Raw genomic sequence first — 27,459 nt, forward strand, 5'->3', positions numbered from 1 at the left:
GCTCCCCTGTCCCTGGGATTCTCCAGGCAAGAACACTGGAGTGGGTTGCCATTTCCTTCGCCAATGCATGAAAGTGAAAAGTGAAAGTGAAGTCGCTCAGTCGTGTCCGACTCTTAGCAACCCCATGGACCGCAGCCTACCAGGCTCCTCTGTCCATGGGATTCTCCAGGCAAGAGTACTGGAGTGGGGTGCCATTGCCTTCTCCAATATATGTGTATATATATATACACACACAGCCTGGCCCCTGATGGCTCAGATGGTAAAGAATCTGCCTGCAATGCAGGTGACCTGGGTTCGATCCCTGGGTTGGGAAGATACCCTGGAGGAAGGAACATCTACCCACTCCAGTATTCTGGCCTGGAGAATTCCATGGACAGAGGAGCTTGGTGAGCTACAGTCCATGAGATCACAAAGAGTCGGACACAACTGAACGACTTTCACACAGCTTGGCTCCAAACAAGTTTTTTACATGGATTCGTATCATGCAATATAGAATGTCATAGAGTGGATTCCATGGTTTGAAGTGATCTTCTCCGAACCTATAAGTTTAAGCCAAATCTAAATGGAGAATTATAAGGTCTGGAGTGTTGTTTTGTTTTATTGGTTTTGGTTTTGGGGAGTCAGTCCAAGTCCTGATCAGTTCATGCCCCTAATTTGTTTTCACCACACTATGCCTTCAAGATGCTAAAATACCAGAGCAAAAAGGGAAAAATTCTGTTGGTTTTTTAGAAGCCTTAGTTACTAAACATTTGAATTAACTAACGGAAGGTGGAATAGAAAAACCAAATCATCAAGTAAACTGAAATTCATTTATATTTGTTTCTGGAGTATGTCATGTGATATTTTCCTGGGAAGATTCACATTCTTAATTATGTTTGGTTTACAATAATATTAAAATAACCACATTTCCTGAGTACAATTCAATTGCGCCATTAAGGGATGTAGTATTCTTTCATCATTCCAGGCAGTGTGGAATCCACTGGGAATAAAAATTGGCCATGAATAATCCACAGAAATTACTATATTTAGAAGCATATATAACATCAGATTTTGCATTATCTCTGAGTTCTAATGTTGATTAGATGACTCAGTTTCATAACTTTGGAGAGATATGGGGGAATCTTCTTGTTAATTTAGCAAAGGTTTATCTGAGAGCCTTCTTTATACCATGCACTGTGTTAGTCCATGTAGATCGAAAAATGGGAGATGAAGAGTCAATACCCTCAAAAAGTTTCCTGGGTGGTGATGCTCCAACTTGCCATCTCGAACCTTTGTTCACCTGTTCATGCTCCAGGACCACCAAACAGGGCAAGACCACTGCCCCCAAGGAGTTCACAGTCTAGGAAAGGATGTAGAAGGAGATGAACCTTAAAAAATGGAGAAATAGCTCACACAGTCCTTTTAAAACTTTCTAACTGCAAAGTCAAGCTCATTTCCTGAGGATCTTTCAGAATGCCATTTATTATGCCTGCTGCTGCTACTGCTAAGTCGCTTCAGTCGTGTCCGACTCTGTGCGACCCCATAGACAGCAGCCCAAGAGGCTCCCCCATCCCTGGGATTCTCCAGGCAAGAACACTGGAGTGAGTTGCCATTTCCTTCTCCAGTGCATGAAAGTGAAAAGTGAAAGTGAAGTTGCTCAGTTGTGTCTGACTCTTTGCGACCCCATGGACTGCAGCCTACCAGGCTCCTCCGTCCATGGGATTTTCCAGGCAAGAGTACTGGAGTGGGGTGCCATCGCCTTCTCTGATTATGCCTAGGGATGACCAACATTTTTAACTATAAAGCTTATCATGTTTTAATTAACGTAGGTAGCACCCGCTGGGGATGTTAGCACAGGTTCAATGCCTGAGGTTGGGAGAAAGTATATCACCCTTTGAGGATCCTGCCTCTTGGATTGATTCCGAGAGCAACCTCCTGTGAGAAATGGAAAGGCACCTTGAGACCACCCACATCACCTAGCTGGACTCTTTTCAATTTATGAGGCTGTAAATAAGTGTATGTAAGGAAGGTTGCTTATGCCTCCAAGCATCAGCTTTGTCAGGCTGTAGGTGCTGCTCACCTAGTATCAGATCAAGAGGTGCCCAAGAGGATCGAATGTGCTACAGCACAGGGGAGGATATGTCTAAGTGTTTTTAAACACTATCATTAAGTTTCATGTTAAAAAGAAAAATAAGAAGAGAAGGAGAGAAAGAAAATGTTTCCTTGTTGACAGATGCACAAGGAGGATTCTAGCTTAAGGAATAGCATTATGTAGTTCACTTCGGGCCCTGGAACTTGCATCTTCTTGCTCTCTGACAGGGAAGGTAAGGCATTTCCCCAGGCCCTAGAGACCTATCCTAGCCATTTGCATTGGGACTCAAAAGTCTCCTGTCCCCACAGCCCTCCCTAGGTTTCCAGTCTTCTTTATAGCTTTGGACTTCCACGGTAGCCCTCTTTGCCTGTTTCACTGTCCTGTGTTGCTCTCTCTAGCCACATGGCCACAGATTCTTGGATTTTATCATACATACTCAATAGAAGAAGCCTTTACTAGAAAATTGTAGCCCAGCAGAGCTAAAATGCTTGATCATCCTGCATAAAGCACTGCTTTCTTTGCTATCCAGGCAGGCAGGATTAAACAGCAAGCTGCTGGTTGTTGATGTTGTCTGGAGTTAACTCTTGAGTCTACTGCAGGAAGTAGGTGGGGAACAGGCCATTCCCACTGCCTTCTCAGATATCTGTTCACTGACCTGGCAACAACCTTCCCCTTCTTAAGTAGCATTTGTCTCCAAGTAAGCCTCGGCACATGCAATTGTATCCTTCTCCTGAGCCCTGATTCTAAGAAGTCTGGAAAGGCAGATGGATAACTTAAAGGATCTTGGGTGACACCACTTGGGTTCTGAATATGAATAGACAATTCAGTGGCAGTTAACTGAGACCCAGCTAGTTAACCCCTGGCTGCCACAGCAATCTATCACTTTCCATAACTAGTGAGACCTTGATATGGAATGGTGCCACGAACGTAAGGGTTGGGCTCAGTAGCTTGGATTATTCTCTCCCTCATGTTCAGATCTCAGTGTTGGAAGAGATATTTGACACCTGAAAGACCAGAGTCTTTCTACTCACTCCTTCGCCTAGGATATTTGGGAGGACAGTTCGTTAGGAAACACATTAATGTTTATGAGGTGGGAAGGATGCAAAAAGAAAAAAATATGCTCAAATATCGTTAACTCCTGTTGTGACCTCTTCTGACTCTTCCGCTTTTTCTACTCTTCCAAGTGTCACATCCTTAGAGAGAAACAAGATATTTTCACTATGTTTATTTGTTTGTTTTTCAAGAGCAGTTTACAACAGTCATGTGAACACACCCACTTTAACGATCATGTAAGAAGATAGATGACTATTCTGGCCTGTCCTCTGAGCTGGCTCTGCAGGGACTGGCAAGACACAAGCATTTTGCACATGCCATTTCTATATAGAGATCTCACAGCTGTAAAAGCCTTGCTTAAATCCAAGTTACCATACAAACCAGCTGGAATAAAACCCCAAATAAAAGTTCCAAAACTAGCTTGTTTCTTCTGAGCAGGCTCCTTGATGGCTAGAAATCTGAAACTTCACATAAAAAGTTCGAGAAAACAGATTTGCTGACATGCCATAATCCAGGATGCTCTCTTCTCTAAACTTGTTCTTCATTGTCTCTTACATTGGAAAAAACAAAACCAAGAAACAAAAACAGAACTACTAGAATGATGAACCCCTTACAGACTGCAGAATTGAGCAGGGTTTAAGTGAGAATTGGAGACCTGTGTTATATTTTATATGTCAGCACCAACACTGTCTTTGGTTAAATTATGAAATGGAAAGTGGAGCTAATGCTAACTCGCTCTGATCCTGAGCAAGTTACTTAACTTCTCTGAGCCTTACATGCTTCACCTAGAAAATAAATAACTTGAGTTAAGATCACCCACAAGATAATAAGGATATTTAGAAGTTTTAATTCAAGTGGGTGTGCAAAGAAAATGTAATGTTTCTTGACACCTTTGAGAATTCAGATAATTTACTGAATGTCAGTAACAAATTAGTTGTTTGGGTAAGCTAGTAGCTGGTTACCGTACTTACAAAGCTTGTGTCTTGAGTCTCAAGCATTTTCAAGACTGCCCAAACAGTGGCTACACAATTGCTTATGAAGTAAATTAATATTTAATTCAGTAAACATGGCTTAAGGGACTTCTGAGTGCAAGGACTTACGCCAGATGCCACATAATGACATTTTTAATCCTGTAGCACTTGGTTTAAAAATCACTTTCATATGAATTATTCCATTTTTCTACCAACACTACATGGACTGGAGAGGGCAAATATCACCATTTTACAGATAAGGAAATTGAGGCTCAGTGATGTCACATAGAATGCTAAATTTAAATCTATTGTTTCTGGGTTCCAAGGAATGGATAAAATATAAAAGGAAAGCTTTTTGTGAAAATTAAATGTTGGATAATGATGTGGCTAACATTTAATGAGTTCTCACTGTGTGCCTGACACTAAGTCTCATGTGTAATTAATTTAATTCACATACCAATCCTATGAAGGAGGTACTAAAATTATTCCTACTAGTGTTTAATATAATGTAAGATCCACTAGGACAGGATTTTTATCTCCTTTGTTCACTGCTATATCCCCAGCCCAGCAGGCTATATAGTCCATGTGGTCACAAAGAGTTGGACACAACTGAGCAACTGAGCACACACATACATATCCCAGCAGTTAGAATAGAGTCTCACACAATAAATATTTTTTATTTTTTTGAATGAATGAAAGTTTCTAAATGTTTTAAATGAATGAATCTCTGTATTTCAGATAGAAAAACTGAGGGACAGGATAATTAAGTAACTTCCCTTAAACAAAATCAGTCAGATAATTCAGGATGGATGCAGGATTTAAATGTAGATAGCCTAATCCAGAATTCTTTAAGACCACAAGCTATCCTTGTGTTAAAACAGTCCACCAACCAAAGTATGCTTATGCTTTGAAGGGAAGTTTTAAACTACTTTGAAAAAACATAGTAACTTTTCTTGTCCTTGGATTTAAGTTCTTGCAAAGGAACATTTAATTGATATAGAATCCCAGACTTGATATTAATATATAAGCCTTATGTATTGAGATGATCAAGACTGAAAAACAGTTGTTTAACTGAGCATTCTGGTACTTCTACTTGAGAATGCATTCTCTAATCAAATGTGTAATGTCTTATGTTTGTTTTGACCAAGGCACTTGTTACAAACTAGAAAAGTCTGCTGCTGCTGCTAAGTCGCTTCAGTCGTGTCCAACTCTGTGCGACCCCATTGACAGGAGCCCTAGCTTTAATTTATTCATCACAGAAATACAACTGTCTGAGAGATGGAGTGAATACCCATAGAAACTTGATGTAGCGGGTTCAGTGGGGAGGGATGCAAATTCATGTCAGTCAAAATAAAATATTTAAGAAAAATTGGGTTATCAGAAATTTGTTGGCTTGTGAAGATGAACCAGTGAAAATCTAGAAAGAAAAGTAAGATAAGAAAAGAAACAATGGCTTGCCTTTGAAAAGTAAAAATCTAAAACACAGTCTTGAAGTGAGATTTTTGGTTTCAACATGAAAGAATTGCAGTGTGAACTATAAAGCCTGACTTCATCCAGCAGTTAATACGACATGACAGCTCACCTGGAAATGAACTGTAAAGCAATGTTTAATTTAAAAACAATACTGTATGATCTCAGTAAGTGAAATGGTAAAAGCTGCTTAGCAGAGCATAAGTAAATGTTTCAGTGAAAAGTACACTCTCTCCTACAAGTAGCTTGTGACAATAGACTGGATGACTGTGATCATTTTCATTGTTGTGTACATAGCTAATGCAATCCTTACCTATATGCTGTGTGTTTACACTTGCTTCTTTTACACTGATAAACTAAAAAGGAAAGCCAAAGGTGGATTCCTCTTTGCAATTTTTTTCTATTATAAATCTAATTAATACATATTCACTGGAGAAAATTGGGAAAATATAGAAAAATAATTTAAATTTAGCATCTCAGAGTTTAAAATTTTCCTTTAAAGAGGTGATATATATATATATATATATATATATATATACACATACACACATATGCCTATGTTAAGCCCTTTAGGAACTCAAAATATTGGTGTTTTGTTTTTTATACCCATGTGAATTAAAGAGGAGGGAGATAATGGTACCCATTTTCACATTTGAGAAAGCAGAGATACTGGATAAGGAAAGGAAAAAAAAGACATGCATTTTAAAAAAGTCATGCTCGCTAGACTGTATCTGCATCTACAAAGGTCTTCTTTTTCCTGCTTAAATCTATTCTTATATCATGTATTGACAGATATCTTCTTAGTTCATGTTTGTACAGAAAAACATAAGTATGTCAGGCTGTACCATCCACATTATACCCTAGTCTCTCTAGTCCCCCCATCTCTTTCCCATCTTGTCCCAAAGTAATCAATAACCTTCCAAAACACCAACCTTGATTGGTTTCATTGGTGAATTCTCTTCAACATTTAAGAAAGAAATGACACATTCTCCATAAGCTCTTACAGAAAATAGAAGTTGAAGTACTTCCTAACTCATTCTCTGAGGCTACTATTACCCTAATACCAAAATCAGATAAAGACATTACAAGAAAGGAAAACTACATATGGCCAATATCTCTTATTAATATAGATATAAACATTCTCAGTAAAATATTAACAAACTGAATCCAACTGTGTATAAAAATAATTATATGCCATGACTGAATGGCACTTATGTCAGGGTTCAAGGCTGATTCAGCATTTGAAAGTTGTTCGGTGTAATCTACCACATGTAAAGGCTAAAGAAGAAAACATTAATAATGAAGATAAACATTTGACAAAATCCAACACTCATTCATGATTTTTTAAAAAGTCAACAAAAATTAGGAATAGAGAAGAACTTCCTCAATTTAATAAAGAACATCTACAAAAAAGCAAACCAAAAAAAAGCCCTCAGCTAACACATTCTTGATAAGAACAACCTGAATAGTTTCCCACCAAGATCAGGAACACTTGATAACAAAGACGTTCTCTCTAACCATTGCTCTCAACATTGTACTGAAAGTCCTAGATGGTGCAGTAAGACAAGAAAATGAAATAAATATATAAAGATTTGGAAGAATAAAACGAAAGTATCCTTTAGTTGCAGGTGACATAATTGTCTAAACACAAAAAGAAAATCCAAAAGAATTGACCAAGAAAAAAACTTCTGGGAATTAGAAGAGCATAAAAAGTTCTCAGGACACAGTGTTAATACACAAAAGTTAATTGCTTGCCTATATACCAATAACAAACAATTTGAAATTAAAAAAATATATATCATTTACAACAGCACCAAAAAAGGAGAGGGAAAAAAAAAGGAAAGAAGGAAGCAAACTGGAAGCAAATATAGGTTAATGGATCTGTATGTGGTACATCCATATAAAGGAACGTTAATCATCAATAAGAAATGAGGAATAAAGCCATGAAAAGACATGGATGAATCTTTTTTTTGTTGTTGGAGTATAGTTGCTTTACATTGCTGTATTAAGACGTGGATAAATCTTAATGCATACTGGTAAGTGAAAGAAGCCATATTTCAATAATATGATGTTCTGGAAAAGGCAAAACCATAGTGACGGTGAAAAGATAAGTGCCAGGGATTCAAGGAAAAAGGAGGAGAGTTAAATATATAAAGCACAGGGGATTTTGTGGGGCAGTGAATCTATTCTGTTTGATAGTTATTTAGAATATGTGACACTATACATTTGTCAAAACCCATAGAACATTACAACACAAAGAGTGAACTTCAGTGTGCACGCATGCATGCCCGTGTGCTCAGCTGTGTCTAACTCTTTGGAACCCGGTAGACTGTAGCCCACCAGGCTCCTACGTTCATGGAATTTTCCAGACAAGAATACTAGCATGGATTGCCATTTCCTACTCCAGGGGACCTTCCTGACCCAGGGATTGAACCCATGTTTCTTGCATCTCCTGCACTGGCAGGTGGATTCTTTACCACTGTGCTACCTGAGAATCCTAAACTTCAGTGTATTCAGACTTAAGAAAAGAAAAAAAAAAAATTGGGGATGTTGGGAAACCAGGATGGAAAGCAGAATATGATTTTTAAAACCAATTTATCCATATCATAAGGTATGAAACCACCTCACTGAAGTGGGTGGGTAAAGAGCTGCTGACCTAATAAATAACTTTGGGGATGAGTGGCATCTCTAAGATTAAAAGCAAAAGAAAAGTATATAAGCACTGTACAACAGTTGACATTTTTTTCCTTTGGAGATACCAGGATTATTGCTGCACACATACGTTGGAATCGAACGATTAAGTAAATGGATGGCAGATGGTAGAAGCTAAGTGTCTCACTGTTGGAGCAGAGTTTGCAGATAAGAAAAGCTAGAATGATCCCTACAGTAACAGATTAGAGTTGGAGACACTGGTATGAATCCATGTTTAACTTAATATAAATACAGATGGTTACATATAGAAATGTTTGTAGTTATGTGTGTATGGTTTGATATATGGAAATATAGTTCTTGCTCTGTCAACTGAGAGGGCCTACAGTAGCAACACCCCAGCGTCAGTGATCCTTCCTAGCACCCAGATCTTGGTTTCTAATATCATCCTCCAATAAAAAGAACCAGAACACCTTATTAGAAATAGCTGATTTTAGGACTAGATCAAGAAATGTACACAGTGAACCTGGATCATCTTGTAGTGTCAGAAAGTTAGGAAATACTTAAAAGCACACATACCAGACTTCCCTGGTGGTCCAGTGGTTAAGAATCTGCCTTCCAATGCAGGGGATATGGGGTTCAATCCCCAGTCAGAAAACTAAGGTCCCATGTGCCACAAGTAGAGAAGTCCACACGCTGCAGTGAAGCCCCAGTGCAACAAAAATATAAAAATACAAACATACAATGGTGGAGCATGGCAAAGGGATATAGGAGCCAATATGAGCTAAAGATGGAACAACAAAGTGCATAAAATATTATTGGATTATAATCCAAAGTATAAAATAAATATACTTGAGTTCATACTGATACAAATAAATTATTGAATAAATGAATACTCATGGGAGAAAAGGCAAATCTTCTATGCAGAAGAATTACAAATAATGTAAGTAGATACTCTGCCCTCTAGGATATTGGAGCAAAACTCCCTACATCTTAAGTGTGGACTGCACATGGTGACTTCGTCCCAAAGGTAGAAAAGGGAGAAAAAAGTAACTTTACATGGGAGAAACCTGCTAAAAAACCTGCTAAAAACTGTCTCAGCCAGATGATCAAGATCACCGTCAAGAGTGATGTCATGTTGACAGTATGTGCTCTTGATACAACATGACGAAAAAGGTGCTTTCCTCTGTGGTCTTCCTCCCCCAAAATCATCCTCCTCCAGTCTACTCATGAGGAAAATATTGGGCAAATTCAAACCAGGGGACATTCTATGAAATACCTGACCAGGAGTCCTCAAAACTCTCAAAGTCATCACAAACAAGGAAAAGCTGAAAACTTGCTACCGCCAAGAGAAGCCTAGGATGATGTGATAACTAAATGCAGTGTAATATCCTGAACAGAAAAAGGACATTAGGCTAAAACTAAGGCAGTCTGAATAAAGTATGGACTTTACTTGATAAAGCTATATCAGTATTGGTTCCTTAACAAGGTAACAAAGTATGGGAGCAAAGGTACCATACTAAGGTATGCCAATTATACAGGAAACTGGTTGTGGGCTCTATGAGGGCTGCCTGGATTAGCTTCACAATTTTTCTGTAAACCTAAAATTGATCTAAAAACAAAGTTTATTTTTTAAAAAGATTACCCAGACTTTCTCTCTGCTGCTGTCCTAAGGGTCAGTACATTGCACAACTCCAGAAAACAACACTGGTATAAAATTCAGTGGGAATGATCTCCCCAGGAGTTGTGCAAGGCTGCGATACTTCTCCAACTTTAGTGGCTTTTTCCTAAGAAAAATGAATTGCCACACATCAACTTATGTTTTCCTTGAGAAATTTGCCATCAGTTTATTACAGATTCTACTTGACTGGTTTTCTCAGGAAGGAAAAGTTGGGCAGAGTCAGTAACAAACCTTTTTTAGACAGACATATGAAAGACACTTTCTTGTTAAGCAGGCATCAACCCAACCACATATGAGTGGAGAGGGACGTGGAGCCAAGCTGGGGAGACCTGACTACTTCTCCTGTCCTGGCCGGTCCACACTCCACACTTGACCACTTTTGACCTCGGTTGTTGGGTAGGAACCACAGCCTGGCCCAAATGGCGGTCTTAGTGTTTCAACCTCCTGAACTAGAAAACAGCCCAAATGGGCCAGAAAAGCCAGAGAAAATGGGAACTGTGTTGAAAGTTTCAGTGACACATTTCTGAACATCAAGAAGAGTTTTTCCACCAGCTGAAGAAATTCTACATTTTTTTCAGCTTGTTCAAATGAGAATGTGAAAGGTGAAAACTTTCGTTGACTGCTCTGAAACATATTTAACTGAAATATGTAAATGAAATATTAAATCTCCATGAAATGTGAGATCTTTTCTGGGATTTGGTCCATAAATTGTATTGCACCAGATTTGAGATCATAAAGTTTCTCCATTTCAGACCAAATTAGTGATCTCTTTCTGTTCCTATAAGTTATAATCCCCAGATGTGTCAAATTATGTTATGAAAATCATATAAAAGAAATTTTTTAGGAACTTCATAAATTTCTTGTTTTACTGAAGTTTATTGGTCTTGTTTCAATGGGACACAAGAGAAATTAACCTTTCATGTTTGTACTTTTTTTTTCCACACTGAAGGGAGATTCTGAATTGTTAGGGCAACAAGGGAAAATGCTTAACTCGGGCCAATTTCTTGAACAGACTGTCCAATTGCTGAGATAAGCCTCTTGCAGAATCAAATGTGTGTTTTTGTGTTTGGTCTTGGATCTTATCTGTCTGCAGCAGCAGCAAGTTTAATAACAAAGGAGGTTCAAACAGATGAAGCTGCTGTTTCAGCCTCTTCTGCTAGTGTTTTCAAAGAGCTCAGTAGATTTGGTCATTATGCCCATCCTAATCAAACATTTTGAAAGCTTATCTTCTCCCACCATTTCCTACAGTCTTTCCGCATAGCAGCCATTATTAGTAATTATTAGTAGAATGGTATGTGGTGTGTAAATATACTTAATAAGCAAATTTCTAAGACATTGTTTAAGACCATCTTTTAAAGAATCTAATGAATTTTGGGTTTTAGTTTTCAAATTGGAGTCTTTTGCAATTTTGCAAATCAACACATTGCGGTTGATTTCCTAAATTTGTTCTTCAGTTCATGAGAGATAAGGCTTTTGTAGTGCAAATAAGTTGAATTGATGCCATTTGCGGGTATAGATGACAGTCTGAGATGGTTTCACTCTTTTTGTGTTGAATAATTCTACAGGAATAACATGCTGATCATAAGGAAGTTATGTATATGAAGGTTGGTAAAGGGGAATATTTTAAGGCTTTAAGATTTTCCTGGAATGAAATGGGTGGGATTCACAGTCTAAGTTTGTTTTTCTTAAGAGGACCCTGTTTGCTTAAATTCCCAGAAAATATGATCAGAGTCCTTGGTCAACCAAGTTGTGGGAGTATATAGGAGCCCAGCACTGAGAAGGGAACCTGCCAATGTTTGGAAGTTCTGGGGGAGGTGATGCTGGAAATGAGACTCCTAGGACGGTAGGGGTGGGGACCAAAATTCCTAGAATGCAAACATATTGAGCCCACTTGCCTCTCTGTGAATGGGGCTCGACCCACAGGCTGGCTTCCCTGTCCTCCCTCTCACTCACCCAGCAGAGGACTGACCCAGCCCCGCCAGGAGACAGCTGTCCTTGGCTGGAGCCAGCTCCTGACTGCAGGCTCTCTGTGCTCCACACTGCCATCCAGCCCAGCCAGCTTGGCTTTGAGGCCTCGGATTTCATCTCCAAGTGCCAAGAGTCCCTTCACGAAAATCAGATTTTTTTTTTTTTCACCTGGAAATTCTATCATTTTGCAGTTGGTGGGTTTCGTCCACAAAAATTGTCTTCTAGAAGATAAAATCCAGTAGAGCACTACCCAGTAAAAGCTACACAGAGAACCATGATTCAAAATCCCAGGCCAGTAATCAGATTCACTCCAGATCCGACCGCACCATTCTAAATTCTTTTTTAGAAACTAGAAATACTTGTTTTGGAAATAAATATCATTTGGGAATGTGTTATTAACTTCATGAGCATTTCTCTGTGGATAATCAAACTAATCAGATACTATTTGCAAAAGGAAACCAAGATTATAGTCACAAAACACTACCATGAGTGACTTCATTAAAGTAAAAATTTCAGAAAAGATCTATTGTTCTTCTTACCTTGAAGAAAATTTTATGCTAATATGTTCTAATATAAGCAAACTCAAAAGTATGAATATCAACATAGATAAATTAGGGAATTATTTTAGTTGCTTTACTAAGGCTTCCAGGATATAATTTATATAAGTAGATAATAACTATGGTAGGATGCAGGTAGAATTTGATTTATTTTAAAATGTAGCTCACATATGATATTTTTTAATTATTGAAAAATTTATTATACATTCAGAAGAGTGTTATAAAACATAACTAAACAGCTTAAAGAAAAATAATAAAATGAACACTTGTGTATTTATTACACAGATTAAGCAATCAAAACTTAGAAGACCCATGAATACCCTTCCTCACTCATAGTCTTCCCATAGAGGTAACTACTCATCTGAATTTGATGTTAACTTATTTCCTTGTTTTTTCCCCCCATAATTTAATCATCTATGTATTTTTTTTTTCCTCCGAAATAATGCAATGTGTAGTTTTGTCTGGTTTTTAGCTTTATTTTTTGTGCAAAAATGCATCTTTTTTTTTCCCCCTTTCAATTAATCTTTTCTTCATTTTAAACTACATTATTTTATCTCTTTTACTGGAGTACACTTGCTTTACAATGTTGTGTTGGTTTCTGTACAGTTGAAGTGAATCAGCTGTGTATACATACATCCCCTCCCGCTTGAACCTCCCTCCCACTCCCCCACCCCCATCCCATCCCTCCAGTTCATTACAGAGCACCCAGCTGAACTCCCTGCGCTATACAGCAGCTTCGCACTAGCTAGCTATTTCACGGATGGTAGTGTATGGCAACATGTCAGTGCTACTCTCTCAATTCATCCCACCCTCCCCTTCCACCCCACCATGTCCACAAGTCCATTCTCTGTTTCTGCCCTGCCAATAGGCTCATCAGTACCATTTTGCAGTACCATTTTGCAGGATGTGTGTTAATATTTGTTTTTCTCTTTCTGACTTTCTTCACTCTGTATGACAGACTCTAGGTTTATCCACATCTCTACGAATGACCCAGTTTCATTCCTTTTTATGGCTAAGTGATATTCCATTATATATATGTACCACATCTTCTTATAAATAGAATCATACTTTATATTTTTGTGTGACTTCTAAGCTTAACATTACTGTGTGTTGTATTCCAGAGTAAAAATAAGTACATTCAATTTGTTCATCCATTTTCCTGCTGATTTACATTTAAGTTAGTTCTAGTTTCTTGCTGTTATGAAAAAATCTTGCAATTAATAGTCTTAAACATGTCTTCTAGATTGCATGTGCAAGAGATCCTCTAGGGTACATACCTCAGAATAGATCTGGGTCGTAAGGTATATATATTTTCATCTGTACCAAGTAATGCCAAAATGTTTCCCAAAGTGGGTGTTCCTGTTTATGTTCCCACAGCAGTTGAACAAAGGGCCCATTGCATCACGTTCCCTCCAATACTTGATATTATTTGATTTTAGTTCTTTCCAGCATAGTGAGTATGAAATGCTATCCCGTTGTGGGTTTTGTTTCCCTGATTACCAGTGAGGTTGGATGTCTTTTTATATGTTTATGAGCCATTTGTGTTTTCATTTACTCCATGAATACTGCTTGAGTACTTCCCATTTGCTAGGCACTGTTTGAGTCTCTTCCACTTCTTTGAAATATCTGTACCTATCCATTGGCCATTTTTCTATTGAGTTATTTTCCTTTTTCAAAGGAGTTCTTTATAAGTTCCAGAAAATCCTTTGTTGGCTATATGTTTTACAAACATAACTTCCAAATTTGTGGCTTATACTCTACGGTATTTTTTGATGAAGGGAACCTCTTAATTTTAATGTGGTCATATCTCCTTTTTGTATTGTCTTTTTAAAGCTTTAATGTTTCTAATTAAGATTTTACTTCTATTTGAAATATATTTTTATATATTGTAAGAGGAAAAGATCCAATTTCTTTCTTTTTATTTTATTCCCCAAATGGAGAACTAACTCTTCTGGCATCGTTACTGAATGGTGTCTCCTTTACCTGCTAACCTACAGTGCCCTCTTGGTCACGAGTCATGATCCTGTGTATATGTGTGGGTCTGTTTCTGGGTTCTCCCTTCTGTTTCATTGTTCTAGTTGTCTCTTTCTGTGTCAGTTCCACTGTACCACTCATCATAAAAAACAGAAGGATAAAAATTATTTTGGAAGTTAAATGCACAGTGCCTAACACATGTTAAACACTCACTAGATACCATCTATTATCATTTTAGTAGAGAACACATTTTAATATGTTGTTTTAAACAACGTCTAAACTCTGTAGAGAATTCGTAAACATTCAGTAACATTTGATCTGAGTCACCTGGCTGTGCAGAGACTTGTGACACGCACATGCACTATCATTGCCTTTGCCTTCTTCTAAAACATGTGGGAAATGTGAAAGATGAAGTCTATAGGCTCTTTACTCATCCTCATTCAGCAGTCACTCAGAAGGGCTAAATGAAGGAGGCTTGATTTGGATACTTATTTCTTTTCCAAAAAAGAGTTTTAAAAGAGAAAATGATAAGAAAGAGTAAAGAAACATATTTGGGAGAGATTTTCACCCGTAAATATCTAGAACATCCAGTTTTCTACACCTTGCTTCTATTCCATGTTTATTATAAACCATCTCACAATCATTATAAAATAAAGCCATTCATTTGATGAAGGAGAGGAAAGTGCCACATTTTAACTGTTACTGAAAGAAATGTTCTTTACTCTGTTGGTCTTGGACTTCCACGGAATACTTGATTCCAGATGTTAAATTGTTTTTTCAGAAGCCTTGTTAAAGTGCCAGAGCATTAGATTTTTTAAGGCATTTCCAACCCCCAGCTGATTATCACAACACACAGGAATCCAAACTTTCAAAGCTCAGTGCTGGCTCTGAACTGTAACAGCAGCTGCAAAAAATATGTGCAAAAGCACAGGTTCACAGGACTTGGATCCAGTGTCCTTATATGGTCAGACTATAAGTAAATTTCCTTTATTTCCTGGTTATCAGAGATTCAGACCAGTTTCTTAAAGGGTGCTGAATTTCCTTGGGTCCAACAAAAATTTGTAGCTCAGTATTGGTAATAACCATGTAGCAAGATGACCTGTAGGTTTTATTATATAACATTATATACTTTTAAGAATAGCTATTAATTCTTCTACCAAAGTATTCACAATAATGAACTTATTTTACATTTTACTCAAACTGTACCTTCCAGAATCCATTAACAAAGTAAATTTTCCTCAGATTATTTTATACATAGTCACTATTTGGTTTTCTTCTTGAAAGGTTTCATCATTCCCTATGGAACCAACTTCCTGCTTTCAATCCACCTCATCTCCTTCTCAATGATGGCACAGGGCTCATCAACAGATTTCCTAGACAAATGAGGAAAGGAAGATGTAGGATTAGGAAAGAACCAAAGAGGTACTTTTGAGCTATAACCCATCAATTGATAGTGAAGAAGAAGGGAAGACTTTTTAGATGGGAGAAATGACTAAGCAAATACACAGAGGTCGTAATGACCAAGAGACTGTAGTCACAGTAGAGTAGTCATGCCTTGAATGAAGGGGATATTATGATTTGTTAAGGGGAGAAACAATTGGTAGAAGATCTTAAAAGGTAAAAATTCAGTGTGTTCCAAGAGCTGATTGGTTATTTTTTTGGTTATTTTTACTCGTTATTTATTGGTTATTTTTACTCTATTATTTGACAAACAGCATGAAAGCATCTATCATGGTATAGTAGACTCTACACTCAATAATTTCTTGATGTCAGATAGAGTTGAATTTTAAAGACAGTTTATGGTAAATGAGAGACTATCTCAGGCCTTAAAACAAAATGTTTAAAATTAATTTTTTGACAGTATATTCTATTTCCTACCACTGGCATTATGTCTGGAATTTGGTACATGTTCAGTTCAGTTCAGTCACTCAGTTGTGTCCGACTCTTTGTGACCCCATGGACTGCAGCACTTCAGGCTTCTCTGTTCATCACCAACTCACAGAGTTTACTCAAACTCATGTCCATTGAGTCGGTGATGCCATCCAACCATTTCATCCTCTGTCGTCCCCTTCTCCTCCTGCCTTCAATCTTTCCCAGCATCAGGGTCTTTTCAAGTGAGTCGGTTCTTCACATCAAGTGGCCAAAATATTGGAATTTCAGCTTCAGCATCAATCCTTCCAATGAATACTCAGCACTGATTTCCTTTAGGATGGACTGGTTGGATCTCCTTACAGTCCAAGGGACTCTCAAGAGTCTTCTCCAACACTTCTCCAACAGTTCAAAAGCATCAGTTGTGTGATGCTCAGCTTTCTTTATAGTCCAACTCTCACATCCATACATGACTACTGGAAAAACCATAGCTTTGACTAGACAGACCTTTGTTGGCAAAATAATGTCTCTGCTTTTTAATATGCTATCTAGGTTGGTCATAACTTTCCTTCCAAGGAGCAAGTGTCTATTTTAATTTCATGGCTGCAGTCACCATCTGCAGTGATTTTGGAGCCCCCAAAAATAAAGTCTGACGTTGTTTCCACTGTTTCCCCATCTATTTGCCATGAAGTGATGGGACCGGATACCATGACCTTAGTTTTCTGAATGTTGAGCTTTAAGCCAACTTTTTCACTCTCCTCTTTCACTTTCATCAAGAGCTCTTTAGTTCTTCTTCACTTTCTGCCATAAGGGTGGTATCATCTGCATATTTGAGGCTATTGATATTTCTCTTGGCAATCTTGATTCCAGCTTGTGCTTCATCCAGTCAAGCATTTCTCGTGATGTACTCTGCATATAAGTTAAATAAGCAGGGTGACAATATACAGCCTTGACGTACTGCTTTTCCTATTTGGAACCAGTCTGTTGTTCCATGTCCAGTTCTAACTGTTGCTTCTTGACCTGCATACAGGTACATGTAGGAATTTAAAATCAGTTTAATGCCTCTCCCACTTAAAATCTACAAGTACATCCTACATTGGCAGGGTCATTTAGAAGAAGCGATCATGATATCAGTGCAGAAAATTCCTCCAGGCCTAGGTGAGGTAGAAGTCCTGCTTTTATCCATTTCTAATTTCTTTTCTAGTTGTTGATTAGCCTCTATGCTGCTGAGGCAAAGGTCTCAGCTAATCTTTCTCAGTTTCTTAAGATTTCTTCTTTAAGGGCAGAAGCCAGCATGATCAAAATACTTCCAAGAAATCCTCAGCAGCAGTCTCCATGGGGAGCCTCAGAATGATGGTGACATATAGCATGTACCCTCAAATGGCTTAGTAGTTGTCGTCATGGCAACTCTCAGAACTGCAGATGTCTTTTTCACAGTCTTTTTATTTGGACTCAGTAGAATTAATTGTCTGCTGTCCTGGCATCTGGATCTAGACAGATGTACTGAGCAGCCATTTTGCTAAGGGCTGGAATCCAGAATTGAAAGACACAGTGACAGTACACAGTGATAATCAACACAGCATCAGTCCCCCATCGGGGTCAGCATTTAATATGTCAGGAGAAGGAGCCTCTTACTTTCTGCAGATCTGTTCTTGTTCTAGTTGTTTCTCCAGCTATATGAAGTCTTTTCTTTATCCTACTTAACATTAATACTTGTAGGGGTTTCTTTTTAATATTATTCTAAGCTACTTATTGGAATTGTTCCAGATGTTTAATTTCAAATTCTTCTAGCTCCTCTACCAACTTTGTGAAGATAACTGTTCTAAAAACCATGCCCTAAAAAACCAAAAGACAAAAAACTCAAGCCTACCTTTCTTTAGGCAATAATTCTATAAAACTGTGTGAATATTTAATTTGAACAATTCATAACAATTTATTACTATTTCTTGGACTACTCCTTCTCTGTCTAACTGTTGTTGGTCTGTTTCATGGATAATGCCTGAATATTTTCACATGCCCTGCAGTGGTTTGGGGGACCATGTGTTAACTTGTGGGCTAGACCAAGACTGGCTGGTCTGGGTCCCTGCCAGGCATTCAGTAGGAGAACCTATGAAGAATATAACTGGATAGAGTTGGATCTCAATGCATTATCTCAGACCCATGGATGAACAGTACTGTCTACACTGACTCTATACTTTTATGGCATCTTCCTGCTTCATCAGAATGCTTCTCCTTATTGGTCCATATTCCCCAAGACTGTTGTACCTGAAGCAAAAGGTTATCTTTTCACTGCTTTATTTGCTTTCATGATCCACCAAAGAAGCAAAGATTTAATTATTTATGAAATAAAGGTAAGTGAAATTGAGAATCAAAATATTCTTGAGACTAGGTCATGCCAACGACTGCAATATTATCTTTAAGAATATATTCAGATTGTGCATTCTAAACTAAATCATAGTATCCAAACCTAAAAATATTCAAATATTAATTTCATTTTTCCTTTTCTCTAAAGGAGATAAATGTTCAATTTGATGGAGATTTCCTTAGATATAGCTTTCTATAATCTATGTTGGTATGAATATAAAGCAAATTGTTATGATTATAATAGACATTATAATCAGTCCCTTGGACAGGGCAATCAAACTAATCAATCCAAAAGGAAATCAAACCTGAATATTCATTGGAGGGACTGATGCTGAAGCTGAAGTTCTAATACTTTGGCCACCTGATGCGAAGAGCTGACTCATTGGAAAAGACCCTGATGCTGGAAAAGATTGAGGGCAGGAGCAGAAGGGGGCAACAGAGGATGAGATGGTTGGATGGCATCATCAACTCAGTGGACACAAGTTTGAGCAAACCATGGAAGATAGTGAAGGGCAGGGAAGCCTGGTGTGCTGCAGTCCATGGGGTCGCAGAGAGTCCGAAACGACTGAGCGACTGAACAACAACAACAGTAATAGACATTGGGTCTGCCTGGTTAACTTTTACCTCAACAACTCAAGTAAGGACAAAGACTAGTGAAGCAGTGAGTCATGGCTGATAGCGTAAATTTGATACTTTAGCATCATACCCTCAAAATTGGTTTTTAGCTGATAAATAGCATTTCCTATAAAAAGAGTTGAAAAAGCTTATATATGCATTACAAATAATGGTGAAACAGCATGAAATGCCATTTTAGAGGTGAATGCAAACTGCTTTGGGAGCACAAAAGTACATACCTGCTGTGTAGGAATCAAGTAGCCCTTCACAAAAGAGGCAATATTTGATCTAGGTCTAGAATGTTAAGTAGAAGTTCCAGATGGGGAAAGGTGAACAATATTTTAGACTGTATGTGAAACAGCATAGACATCTGACAGAGAATCTCTAAAGAACAGAAGAAAGTTTAATGTGACTAGAACTTAAAATAACAGGAAAAAATGGGAAAGGACTGTGAATGCCAAGATCAGATGATTATGCTTTGTCCCATATGGTAGTTTATTGAAAATGATGAAGGTGCTTCACTAGGCAGTAATGTGGGGCTTCCCTGGTGGCTCAGTTGTAAAGAATTCGCCTGCCAATGCAGGAGACAAGGGTTCCATCCCTGGGTTAGGAAGATCCCCTGGAGAAAGAAATGGCAACCCACTCCAGTATTCTTGCCTGGGAAATCCCATGGACAGAGAAGCCTGGCGGGCTACAGTCCATAAGTCACAAAAGAGTTGGACACAACTTAGTGACTGAACAACAACAAGGCAGTAATGTGTTTAGACCTCGGTGTTTGGGGATGCCTCTGCTGTAGAATAGGGCTTCCCTGGTGGCTTAGATGGTAAAGAATCTGTCTGCAATGCAGGCAACCCACGTTCCATCCGTGGGTTAGGAAGATCCCCTGGAGAAGTAAATGGCAACTCACTCCAGTATTCTTGTCTGGGAAATCCCATGGACAGAGAAGCCTCGTGGGCTACAGTCCATGGGGTCACAAAGAGTCGGACACGACTGAAGCAACTAACACAACACAACTCAACACTGCTGCAGAACAGAAGATCAAAACACTGAACTCAGAGAAATTACTTAGGGCCTCCTGCACCAGTTTATGCCAGAAACTGGGTCTGTAGTAATAGTGACTATGGGAATAGAGAGGAGGAGTTAAAATTGGAGGTTATTTAGAATTGGGCTCTTAGCTCTGTGAGATCAGGGACTATGTGTCTTTTATTCAGTTTTGCCCCCATAAAATTCTCCACACCTATTGTGATCCCTAAGTTGGTATGGCCCCTTTCTTGCAAAATTCCCATCCTTTCCACTCTACTACCCGTTTTTACTAATTGGTCTATGTTTTCCAATGTAACAAACCCATTCATTGCTCCTGCTACTATCAGATACATAGAACTCTCATCCACGAAATTAAGTAAAGTGAAGTCGCCCAGTCGTGTCCGACTCTTTGTGACCCCATGTGACCCCATGGACTGTGTAGCCTATCAGATTCCTCCATCTATGGGATTTTCCAGGCAAGAGTGCTGGAGTGGATTGCCATTTCCTGCTCCAGGGGATCTTCCCGACCCAGGAATCAAACCCGGGTCTCCCGCACTGCAGGCAGGCACTTTACCGTCTGAGCTACCAGGGAAGCCCGAAATGATTTTTAGCAATCACTTGAATAGATGTCTACGTACAGATATGGAAAGATTTCCAAGAAGTGCTTTTTTAAAAAAGTAATTTTTATACCAATATATGACAATGTATGAAATGGAGAAAAAATCAAAAGTATTAATATGTTTCACAGGCTTTGATATAATTATGTAAATATCCAAAAAGCAGTATGAAAAAAAAATACTCCAAATTGATAACAGTGGTTACTTCTGAGAGAAAGACCAGAAGTAGAGGGAGGATCTTTCAATTGATCTTTATGGTTTGAATCTTTTACCAAAAAAAAAAAAAAGATGTAAGAGAAAAAGAGAGAGGAAGAAGGAAAAGAAAAGGAGAAAGAGAAGAAAGTAAAGAGCCAAGAGCAGAGCTCTTTCCAGGCAGAAATTTTCCTGTTCATTGTTTCTGTTTGTCAAGAGCAAAAGAAATTAGGAAATATGTCTTTGTTCAAAAAGAAAATGAAAGAGATTTAGTTTCATGAATTATTTTTATTACTGCTGACAAATTTGTAGTTGGTGAAGTAGTGCAATGGATCTAATACCTAACTTTAAACTATCAAATCTGTATTGTAAACCTGGACCTGCCTTTGAATAGCTAGACCTCAAGCAAGCAATTTAAATTCCATGTCCATCGTCTCCCAGTTCTAAAGCAAGAAAATAATTCTTACCCCTAAAAAGGATATTGGAGGAGACAAATGACAGATGTGAACAAAACAACTGAGCTCTTTTTGAATTTTATGTAAACATCAGATAGGATGTTCTGGTATGATCTCTATATGTATGCATATTCTGACAGATGCCAATATCTGTTTCATAACCAAATTTGAATGTGCCAGTTATTGTTTAGGGTAATCTTACATAATCCTTGGGTCAATATTACCAAGAAAAAACTAACAATCAGTTCTTTCAGTTTCAGATTTCAAAAAACTTCCTTTCAGGTTTAAATTGAATGGGCAACCATCATTTTTAGTGCTTAAAAACACAGTACCGTCCCCTTGGAAATCTCCAATTAGTAGCAGCTATTGTCTAATTAGGTGAAATTGATCATCTCAGAAAGTCTATCATTCATTATAAAAACAAGATATAATAATTCAAGCATATTTCCAGAGCCAGTGAATTGCTGGAAAGCTACAAGTTTAACTTTCTGCTCTGATAGAGTTTTAAAAGAGGTCAGAGTACGTTTTACCATAGTGTCTAGCAATGTGAGTTTATTCAGACCTTTTGGCAGTCATTCCTGCACACTCAAGCTAAATCAATGAATCATCCATTGTTGGCCAGCTCCGCTCTCAGTTGCTAAGAGATTTTTCAAGCACACTGAGGTTTCATTCTACATGGTCTATAAAAAGGGCAAAATGTATTAAATTTTTAAATGTGTCATTGTTCCTAAATTAGTAATTAAAACTTTGCCCAGAACTTTAATATTGGGGCAATGAGAAAGTCAACGTGCCGCTGGAGGAGTTTCTACTTGGGAAAATACAAGAGAAAACTTCCTGTTCATAGCTCTTCAGAAATATGTGTGTGGAGGAAATGGAAACATTTAAAAAGTGGACACAGACACCAAAAACAAAAACTCAACTAAAAAAGTCTAAACTCTTTTAAAGAAATACACGCTTGTTCTTATGGTTTTCAAGAAGAAGGTTGTCTTTCATTTTTATTAAATGTACTCTAATTTTTATCGCTTCTCTGTGAGTCATAAAGACTGTCTTTGTAATTTAGCATGTTATTTTAAAGCTTTGATATAATGGCTTTTAATGTAAAAATTAAAGACTACCATAAAAATAGAATGTCATTTTTTCAGCTTGCTATTTATGAATGTGTAAAGTATGTCAGGTTCTCTATGTCTCCTTCCTGAATATTTCAAGTTGTAAAATAAGGAATCCCATAATTTGTCACAGAGGTTAATGTTTCATTTTGATGAGTGGAAAGGGATAATTTGAACAAAAATTTTTAAAGAAGAAAGAGAGCATAATGAAACTTAACCTAAAAACAAGATTTTTAAAAAGTTATTGGATTTGAGTGTGTTCCTTAGGATAAAACTCTATTCCATAAATTTCTCCTAAGGATGACACTTGTGAGATAGAATGTGGGCTTTGAAGTTAAACAGGCCTCAGTTCTATTCCTGGCTTGCCCCAGGTTCTAAATGGTGTGACCTTGAGCAAGTTGTTTGGGCCTCAACTTCCCACGTCTCTAATGTAATAATGCATGTCACACCAGGTTCCTGTTGGATTCAAATGAAGAAACATCCTAGCCCTGGCACAGAGTGGGTCTGGATAAATATCTATCTTCAGCTTCTTTAAGATTCTTGGAGGCTGATAACAATATGCTCTTAATGCTCAGAACCAAACCATGTTTGTTTTAAGCTGGCAACATTAGTGCTTGCTTTACTTCTGATTTCAACAGAGCTGTCTTCAGATGAGTTGGGGAGATCATCTCACGTTAGGGAGTTTGGGATAAGAGCGCATAGAAGAGTCTTGTACCTCCGCCTTCTTTCTTGCAGAGAAGCAAAACATTTGTGATTCTTGCATCCCCTTGTTCAATGAGGTCCTCTCCTTCTCCTTGTGGACCCTAACTTCTTTTAAAACCTCTGTTCAATGTGCCATCTTCAGTTAACTATTCACTGCTGTAAAGCAGGATTTCATTGAGGGCACTTTCATTTTAGACAACAACCAACTATTTCTTCAGCCCAGTGTAGAGCAGGGGATGAGCCACACCTTAGTACAGCCTTATTCTGTTGATTCAGAACATTACTTTTTAATACTTTAAAACAAACTTACAGGAAAATAAGGAATGACCTATTTATATGCTTAAGCTTCCTAACACCTGTGTTTGTTTGGAGGAAATATCTCCATGTCTGTACTAACATTTGATGACATCCACTCTTTATAGAACCAAGTGTATATTTTTACAGCAAATTTTTCAATGTCAGGGAAAAGCAATATTTTTTCCTTAGGTGTTTGAGTATTTCCCTCTGTAATCTTAGATATGGCTTAACCCCTATTTCTTTTAGGTAATCTTTGTTATGCTAGAGCGTTGATCAAATGGAATCGAACTCACTTGGCCTATCTGTTGAATTAAGCTGAAGAGAACCGCTAGCATCTCTGCTCTCAGAATAATACGAAGTGGCAGCTGTGTAGAACTGATAGAGAATCTAGTGTCCCCTGCCTAAAAAATAGAAGGCCTCATGTAGCTTCACAGTGGTATCAGCAAAAATACATGTCTGTCCTTGCCAAGAAAAGATAAAACAGAGCTGAAAGTGACAGAGGACGTAATACACAGACTCTGCAAGGGCAGACCGTAGAGTCAGTCATTCCCTGGCAAAAATGAAGCAAAGCAAAACTCAAAGGAAAGAAGTTTAGGCCTCATGCCTTAAGAAATGATGTTCCTCCCAAATAAAGAGAATCGGCATAGATTAACTTAAATTACTGTGATGACATTCAATAAGGGGTCCAAATGGAACAACTCTTGGAGATTTCTGTTACTGTTTCACTTTGCAATTATAGTCTTTGTATAATTCAACTTGAGAGGGAGGGTGGGAGAGACAGAGAGAGAATGTCCCTCACTTTCTAAATCATGGCTCAGTCATGTGTTATAAAACACCAAGAACGGAAAAGCCATTACGTGGAATATAAAGAAATACTTGAGTCTACAATATCATTGAACTCTTGGATTGAGTTTCAACAGACATGCTCTGTATTCCCACAAGAGTCTGGAAAATTAACTTCTATTTTTTTCTGTCTGGAGTTGCAGTTAGTGTTATTATTTGCTCCATGGCTCAATCCGGGTCAGACTGTTCTGCAGGAACACAGGTGGATGTTAAAACAGAGAATCTGTTGAAAAGATTGCGGAGGAACTGCTTCCCTAAAGCAGTTTTGGATGGCAGTTTGATGGCAGTCAGCTCTGGTAAGGACAGATGAAGCTCAGCAGGGCCTTCCAGAATGTGGTCTCACAGGGTTTGTCACCTGCCGTGCTATCGGGAGAAGTTTCGGGTGTGATGGGTCATTGTGACCTGGTGGCATCCTCTAAGGAGTGGATCCTAGAAAGGAAGGCCATTGAATTTAAATACTTGTGAATTGTAACATTGCTCTGAATTTTTATGATTAGCTTTATTTGTGAAATGCAGTAATACAGTTCTTAAAGGAAAATTCCATATTCTTTTGTGTGGGCTTTAAGATATTTAGGAAATCTATTGTTAAAAACTAATTGCAGAACGATTTCTTATCCTATTAAAAGCAGCTAGAGAAATATAGTTATGATTTAAGGTATAAAAATTGTTTTGTATACTAGTGTTTTATTGTCAGCAATTACGTTTTTAAAATGTAATGTTGCCAAGACTACAACTTATATCTGTTTGTAAGCAATCACACAAGGGAAACTATATTTTATGGTTCTACCCATTGAATGATTTTTCTAGTAAACAATTTGACATAAAATAGACTGAAACATCCATTTATTTTAAGAACTGTGTTAAATTACAGATTAATGGTCTGAAATAAAATCGGAACTGATTTAATACACAATTGAGCATCAGGGGGAAAATAGATCTTTTTCCAGCTGAGTGTAGTCATACTCTTTTTCTTTTCTGAAGACCTTATTTTCCCCTTAATATGTTTAGGACTTGCTTGAACCACAGCCAGTTTTGAGGATGTTTGTTCAGAAACGGTCAATGTTATATTGATGAGGAGCAACTTGGAGGTTGAAAAAATAGATCAGTATTTTTGGTTTCTGACTTTAGACTATCTTTAAAGTAAAGGGCTGAGCGTTCCAATTGAAAATTGCAGATGCTATGGGGCACTGTGCATGGAAATAAGATTCCTGAATTGTAGAGCTTGGGGATGTTTAGGCAGCCCTTGTAGAAGCGGACCTTCAAGTACATTTTAAAGACAGTGTGTATTGCACATTTTGAATGGTTGCTCTCAGGTTTTTCTTGGATGTAACTGTTCTTTTTTGTTTGACTTCTCTTCTATAATTCTGAGATAAATCTGAGAGTTTACATGTCCAAGGAAAAAATTCCCTCAAATTTGCTATCATTAGTCTCCAGCTCAAACTCCAGGAGGCCATGAGGGAAGGTCCCAGCCCTCTGCCAAAAGACACAGATTCCTTCTTATCAATGGGAACAGACGCTCCTCCGTGGGCACGTACACAGTTTCTTTAAGAGACCAGGTATCTGTTGAGGCTAAACTAATATTTTTGGAATATTTCAGAAACAAGAATTCTGAGAAGAATTTCATTAGTTAATTGTGTTTTCTAGAAATGAAACTTAAAGTCAGCTTTATTTACCAGCAAATTCAGAAAACACTTTTATATCTCTAGTATTTGTAACTGAAAGTATGAAGTTCAGAAGAAATTATCAAATAAATCCAAGTCTAAAACAGTGTGGGAAATTCACACATACCATCTTTTAAAAATATTTTGTCTATAAAAATTTAGAAAGTAATTTCATTTGGTATTAAATGAAAGATTGATTGAGGAAAACATTTCACATTTAGACTCTGGCTGCTAGAGAGAAATAAGTGAATTTTTAAGACTACACTTTCAGAACATATCAAAAAAGAACTAAATCTAAAACAGTTTATGACAATGTCTTCTTTCAAATAAGGTAGTAATAGTGCTTCTTTTTTTTTTAATGCATACACAGCAATATCTGATTCTATGGTTGCATGAGAAATTTTAAAATATCTCAAACAATGCTTATCTTAAAAGTCAAAATAAAATTATATTTCACCCTTATTGCAACCTTTTTTCATTAAGGGTAAATATTAACTGTGCTATTCTATATATGCTGTTAGAACTATCTTTAGTAGTTCTGAATTTTTTAGTCCTTCTCTTGTGTTCCCAGAAAGTGAATGAATCTGGATTTAAAAAAAGGTCAATAATGGCAGATTTCACTTTTAATGAATTTCTACTTTTCATAGTAGTCTCCCTTCTCTCTTCAGAGCTCTAGACTCTTGGGAAACTAAAACGTTTCTGTCATTCTATTGTTAGACTGTGTGAACATAGTATATTATCATAGCTGCTTTTAAGTACTGGAAGGCGTTTTCTACACAGCACCAAACTTTTCTGATAAAAGAGAGAGTCAGTCTAGTGTACTTGCAGAGTTTGCTTTGCAGCCCAATGTTCTGACATTGTAAAAATAAAACTTTAGAAACTTCAGACATTTACCTACACTGTCCCAAGTCCCATTTGTTCTAGTCACATTGTGGGCATAGATTATATCTCTGCTTGTTATGTTTGTCATTTTTTCTGCAGAAGGGATATAAGATAGCCTAGAAGGATGTATAAAATATAAGTTAAAATCAATGGAAATATGGATAAAGGGAGAAAATGAGTAGTTACCACTGGGTAGAGCAGGGACCACAGTAAATGATATGTATGATCTACCCACTGGTCCAGGTCATGAATTGTAGTCTAAGCTTTCTAACTGCTAGGGTTAAGAACTGAACCTTGTAGGTGTTTCAACCCTGAGGATGGAAGATGCAGGCAAATCAGTTAGTGATCTGAAAATAAGTAAAAGTGTTCTTACTAAGCTCAAAGAGGAGTTTCCTCTCACAGACTCCATGTATGCCGTGTGTGATGATGTGAATAGCAT

At 37.7% G+C, this 27,459-nt stretch overlaps 1 protein-coding gene and 1 long non-coding RNA gene across 3 annotated transcripts in view; one reads left to right on the plus strand and one right to left on the minus strand.

The window, feature by feature from the left end:
- DDAH1 (dimethylarginine dimethylaminohydrolase 1) overlaps positions 1-27,459 on the plus strand; it is a 144,599-nt gene that overhangs the window by 38,961 nt on the left and 78,179 nt on the right. The window lies entirely within an intron of this gene.
- LOC129655199 (uncharacterized) overlaps positions 621-27,459 on the minus strand; it is a 79,721-nt gene continuing 52,882 nt past the window's right edge. For both annotated transcript variants that reach the window (XR_008715826.1, XR_008715823.1), the window contains one exon: positions 621-1,339. This is a non-coding gene — a long non-coding RNA (uncharacterized LOC129655199). The remainder of the gene's footprint in view (positions 1,340-27,459) is intronic.

Source organism: Bubalus kerabau, chromosome 6 (genome assembly GCF_029407905.1).
Source record: "Bubalus kerabau isolate K-KA32 ecotype Philippines breed swamp buffalo chromosome 6, PCC_UOA_SB_1v2, whole genome shotgun sequence".
Lineage (NCBI taxonomy): Eukaryota > Metazoa > Chordata > Mammalia > Artiodactyla > Bovidae > Bubalus > Bubalus kerabau.